Genomic DNA, 6,462 nt, shown 5'->3' on the forward strand with positions numbered 1-6,462 from the left:
TTCTTCGAAAGCTAAAAAAGAGTAAATACATAATCCATAAGGATTCGTAACCTTGCGGAAGGGAAATAAGTATCGTTAAGAAATTCGTAAAGTTTCGTAACGTTACGGAAAAAGAATTACCAAAAAAATAGAAAGGGGGGTGCATTTAGTAAAATAGGGGGTGCAAATAGCAATCTGGCCAACTTGGGCCTTCCAGACCCTTCCTCCAGAAGGCTGTTGCTTCTGGAGGAAGCAACCTTGCTTGCCTGGGCGAGCTGGGCGGCATGCTTCTCCCCTATTTTGTTATAAATAGGGGGAGAGGTGAAGAAGAAAAGGGTTCAGCCTCTTAGGCACTTCTCTCTCTCTCGAAAATGCCGAGGAAAATTATTTCCGTGAAGAAAATCCAAGCCGAGGCGCTTCCGTAACGTTTCCGTGAGTAATTACGCGAAGATCCTCGATCGTTCTTCAAGATTCATCGTTCGTTCTTCGTTTTCTTCAGTCTTCAACGGGTAAGTACCTCAAACCAAGCTTTTCAATTCATTCTATGTACCCGTGGTGGTCCACATTTTGTTTCATGTATTTTTATTCTCGTTTTCATTTGCTTTTTATACCCCCTTTTGACGTGCTTAAGCCATTTATTTAAGTTATTTCTCGCTTAATCTAAAAATAAAATAAATTTCCACCGATCGTTTGAATTGTATCATCCGTTAATTTTGGTTAAAATGAATTCCGATCGTTCGGTCGTGTCGTAACCACGTTGGAAATCAAAAAAGAGGTAAAAATAATAATATAATAATCAAAAAATACCTTTTACTAAAATAAAAGCGAAAGATCAATCGGACATTTTCTCTTTGGGATTTCTCATTCTTAATTGAATTGACTAATAACTAAAGTGAAACTAAGGCTAAAATCAAACTCGCCTAGTCAAGCTCGTCCACAAAAATAGGTTTTTTGAAAGTTTATCATTTCAGTTTCTTACTAAGTAAAAGGGATCATTTTTAAGGTCCAACGCCTTAAAATGATCACCTCTCAAGTAAAAAGAATCGCTTGATTCACGCATAAGAAAGAACTATGTAGGTCTGATTTCCTCTCCAAAGGAGGGTACGTAGGAGCAAAAGCCCCGCTTTTGTCGACCTCAAAAAATAAAAAGAAATAAAAGTTAAGATAACACAATTCCACAATTCTAAAAAATAGACTGTTGTCCTTTGAGACAAACGTGAGAGGTGCTAATACCTTCCTCAAGCGTAAATACAACTCCCGAACTTAGAATTTTCATTTTGACCGGTTTCCTTCGGTTTTTCCGACGTTTCCCACAAATAAACGTTGGTGGCGACTCCGCGCATCTTTCCTCCTTTGGAAAGCGCACCCGTGAGCCTCGCCCTCACTCGCCCGCGAAGGGCACGTTGCGACACCACCATTGGAGGATTGTAGTGATGATGTCATCGAACCTATAAATGGAGATGTGCTTGTTATTAGCCATGCTCTTAACATGCAACCTAAGGTAGGAGGTGACGAGGAGCAACTTGAGTATATTTTTCATATAAGATGACAAAGTATACAATCTGATCATAGATAGTGGAAGTTGTACTAATGTTGTTAGCATCTTGTTGGTTGAGAAATTGGGTTTGCCTACATTAAAATACCCTAATCCATATGGACTTTAGTGGCTGAATGATTGTGGAGACATAAGGGTGACCAAGCAAGAGTTGACTTCTTTTTCCATTGGTAAATACAAGGATGAAGTTCTTTGCGATGTGGTACCTATGCATGTTGGGCATATACTTCTAGGGTGTCCATGGAAATTTGATAGAAAGGCAACTCATGATGGTTACAAAAATAGATATGCTCTTGTTTTGAACAATCACACCATTGTGATAACACCTCTTCGGCCCGCTAAAGCCTATGCTGATCAAATCAGAATTGTAAGAGAGTGTAAGTTGAGAGAAGAACAATGGAGCATTCAAGAAAAAAAGGTAAAAGAAAAATGAGAGTGAGCAAAAGAAAGAAAAGAATAAAAAAGAAAATAGAAGAGAAAAATAAGAAAGTGAGTGCATTTGCAAAGAAAAGAGAGGTTGAGAGTGCTTTGGTGGCTAGAGAGCAACTACTTTTACTCATGTACAAGGATGTTTATTTTACTAACGATCTTAACTCTTCTTTGCCTTGTGAGGTTGTTTCATTGTCACAAGAATTTGTTGATGTTTTTCCAAAAGAAATTATGGATTAACTCCTTTAAGAGGTATTGAGCATCAAATTGACTTCATTTCCGGTGCTTCACTTCCAAACAGGCCTGCCTATATGTCTATCCAGAAGAAGCAAAAGAGATTCAAAGGCAACTTGATGAGTTCTTGCAAAATGGATTGGATAGAGAAAGTCTTAGCCCGTGTTCTATTCCTATGATCTTGGTTCCAAAGAAGATGGGTCATGGAACATGTGTACAGACTGTCGAGCCATAAATAAAATCACTCTAAAGTATATAGATATCATATCCCTAGATTGGATGATATGCTTGATGAATTGCATGGTTCGTGTGTGTTTTCTAAAATAGATTTTAAGAGTGGATACTATAAAATCCGTATGAAAAACGGTGATGAATGGAAAACAACTTTTAAAACAAAATATGGTTTATATGAGTGATTGGTGATGCCATTTGGTTTAACTAATGCACCCAACACCTTCATAAGGTTAATGAACCATGTTTTGCGTGTTTTCATTGGGAAATTTGTTGTGGTGTATTTTGATGATATTTTGATCTATGTCAAAACATTAGAGGAACATATTGATCATTTACATGTTGTTCTTAATGTTATAAGAGAAAATAAATTATATGCCAATCTTAAAAAGTATTTTTTTTGCCTCGAATCTGTTGTGTTCTGGGTTTTGTCATTGGCTCAAAAGGAATAAGTGTGGATGAAGAAAAGGTAAAGGCAATTAGGAAATGGCTTGTACCTAAGAATGAAAATGAGGCAAGAAGTTTTCATGGTTTAGCAAGTTTTTATATAAGATTTGTGAAGAACTTTAGTTTTACTTGCTGCACCTTTAATTGAACTTGTAAAAAAGAATGTAGTGTTCAAGTGGACTAATGTGCATGAGAAAGCTTTTAATTTATTGAAAGATAAGCTGACCAATGCACCTTTGCTTTGTTTGTCTAATTTTGATAAAGCTTTTGAAATTGAATGTGATGCTTCTGGTGTTGGAATAGAGGCTGTACTAATGCAAGACTCTAAACCAGTTGCATACTTCAGTGAAAAGCTTCATGGGGCAACATTGAATTATTCCGCGTACGATAAAGAGTTGTATGCTTTGGTAAGAGCTTTGCAGACATGGCAACACTATTTGTGGCCAAGGGAATTCATAATTCATTTTGGCCATCAAAGTTTGAAGGTTCTAAAATCTCAAGGTAAGCTTCAAAAGAGACATGCCAAGTGGTTGGAATTCATTGAGAGGTTTCCTTATGTGATCAAGTTCAAGAATGGTAAGGAAAACATAATGGTTGATGTTGTGTCCAAAAGGTATGCTTTGCTTACTTCTTTGTAAACTAAATTGCTTGGTTTTGAGTTTGTGAAGGACTTGTATGGTAATAATTTCGGCTTTGGCAAAGTATGGGATTCTTGTTCTAAACATGCTTTTGGGAATTGTTATAAACATGATGGTTTCTTATTTCAGAAAAATAAATTGTGTGTCTAAGTGTTCCTTGCATGAAATGTTAGTTAGAGAAAGTCATGGTGGTGGAATGATGGGACATTTTGGTGTGAAAAAGACTTTAGAAATTCTGCAAGAGTATTTTTATAGGCCTAGTGTCATACCCTAATTTCGTCCGGGGACCTTTGCTTGATGACATGCGACTTTTGTTTGGTCCTTGTGAGGTGCTTGGCACCCATCATTAGGCAATTTGTGAAATTCCGGGACATGCCGGAAAACAAAAGAAAATATTGATGCACAATCCGTAAGGTTCCGTGACACACCGGAAATCTAATGGAAGCATCGTTGCACAATTAGTGAGGTTCCGTAACATTCCGTAAGTCAAAAAGGGGATGGTTATGTAATCCGCAAGGTTCCGTAACATTACGGAAAGAAAACAAGTATCGTTACGAAATTCGTAAGTTTCCATAACTTTACGAAAAAAGAATCACCAAAAAAAGGCAGGGGGGTGTACTTAGTAAAAATGGGGGTGCAAATAGCAACCAGGCCCACTTGGGCCCTCTAGAAGATTCCTCCAGAAGGCTGTTGCTTCTGGAGGAAGCAACCCTGCTCGCCGGGGCGAGCTGAGCTCACCTGGGCGAGCTAGGTAGCAAGCTTCTCCCCCAATTTTCTATAAATAGGGGGAGAAGTGAAGTGAAAAAGGGTTCAGCCCCTTAGGCACTTCTCTCTCTTTCGAATTTGCTTGGAAAAATTGTTTCCGTGAAGAAAATCCAAGCCGAGGCGCTTCCGAAACGTTTCCGTAACGTTTCCGTGAGGAATTTCGCGAAGGTTTCGACCGTTCTTCGACGTTCTTTATTCGTTCTTCATCGTTCTTCGATCTTCAACGGGTAAGTACCTCGAACCAAGCTTTTCGATTCATTCTATGGACCCGTGGTGGTCCACATTGTGTTTCGTGTATTTTTATTCTCGTTTCAGTTACTTTTTATACCCCCTTTTAACGTGCTTAAGCCATTTTATTTAAGTCATTTCTCGCTTAACCTAAAAATAAAATAAATTTCCACCGATCGTTTGAATTGTATTATCTGTTAACTTCGGTTAAAATGAATTCCGACCGTTCGGTCGTGCCGTAACCACGTTGGAAATAAAAAAAGAGGTAAAATAATAATATAATAATAAAAAAAACGTCTTTTAGTAAAATAAAGCGGAAAATCAATCGGACGTTTTCTCTTTGGGATTTCTCATTCTTAATTGAATTGACTAATAACTAAAGTGAAACTAAGGCTAAAATCAACTCGCCTAGTCAAGCTCGTCCATAAAAATAGTTTTTTGAAGTTTGTCATTTCAATTTCTTACTAAGTAAAATGGATCATTTTCAAGGTCCAACGCCTTAAAATGATCACCTTTTAAGTAAAAAAGAATCACATGATAAAAAAGAACTACGTAGGTCTGATTTCCTCATCGCAATTGAGGAATACGTAGGAGCAAAGGGAAACACCCTTGTCGACCACAAAAAGAGAAAAAAATATAAAAAGGGTATAAAGGATATAAAGACATAAAAAGGGAATATAAAAATCAAGGTCATATTTGCACATTCGATTAAAGGCTGCCGTCCCTTGGGACGGACGTGTGGGGTGCTAATACCTTCCCCGTGCGTAAATACAACTCCCGAACCTTTCACTTAAAAGTTCGTAGATCACGTCTTTTCCGGTTTTTCCGACGTTTTCCTCAAATAAACGTTGGTGGCGACTCCGCGCGTATTCCTTTGGTGGAACACGCATCCCACGAGTCACGCGTCGCCCTCCCGCTGAAGGGTAGGTTGTGACAGTTGGCGACTCCACTGGGGACAGTTTTTAGAGAGTTAGGCCATTTAATCTTGTGCAATGCTTTACCATGACTTACTCCTTTGTTGGTTTCCCTTCATTATGTTCTTGTGTATACAAACTCTTTATTGCTTTTAGTGCGCTTTAAAATGTATGCATGAGGTAAATATTTATTCATTTGATGCACACAAACACCAACACTATTTGCACACACCGTGAGTTGAAAAAAGGGCCCTATACCCGGGTTCATAGGAACATAAGGAGTGGAGGTGAATCTGTGATCATGCTAGGTCTCCGACTTGCTTGATTACAGTGAACCCTCATCTAGAGTTTTCCTCTTTGAAAACATATTGTTGCTAGTAGTCCCTACTGCTGCTGTATGTTCTACGAAGGGGATAATACCTCTAGAAACCATCAAGAGAGATATGACTACCTTGGGGGTTATCACTAAATGCCTAGTTAGTTCTCTCCCTTATAGGTCCCTTAAATAAGGGCATGGAGCAAATATGCTGCGTGCCATTTTTCACACTGCCATGCATAAGTATCATATACCCTTTTGCTTATGTTCAGTGAATATTGTCGTACTATGTACATTCCCGCATTGCGCCTTTTGCATATGCATCGCATATGGGTTCTGTCTTGATCCCTTCTATAGACAAATCAACGGAGGGTCCGGGTCACCGTTTTAAATACATACGTTGGGGCACTTTGCTACCCCTAGACGTTGTGTCTAAGAAGGAGACAATGTCCCGGGCACCCGCATTCTTAAATTACATCTGTGTCATATGCATTCCTTCATGCATTCATCCATTCCACCCATGAGATATCGGAGTTTTGATTTGCACCAACTTTTTGTCTCACTTTAGTAAGCATGGGGACAAATCAAACCGGCAAGAGGTTTTACCAAGTCAAGGTTAAAGGCCTAGATACCACCAGCATCAAGGAATTAGGGCGGTTGATGGAACCTCTCCAAATACAAGCCTTCCGCAAGATTTACGGAAAGATCTTAGAGTTGACCATAGCA

This window comes from Glycine soja, chromosome 14 (genome assembly GCF_004193775.1).
Source record: "Glycine soja cultivar W05 chromosome 14, ASM419377v2, whole genome shotgun sequence".
Taxonomy (NCBI): domain Eukaryota; kingdom Viridiplantae; phylum Streptophyta; class Magnoliopsida; order Fabales; family Fabaceae; genus Glycine; species Glycine soja.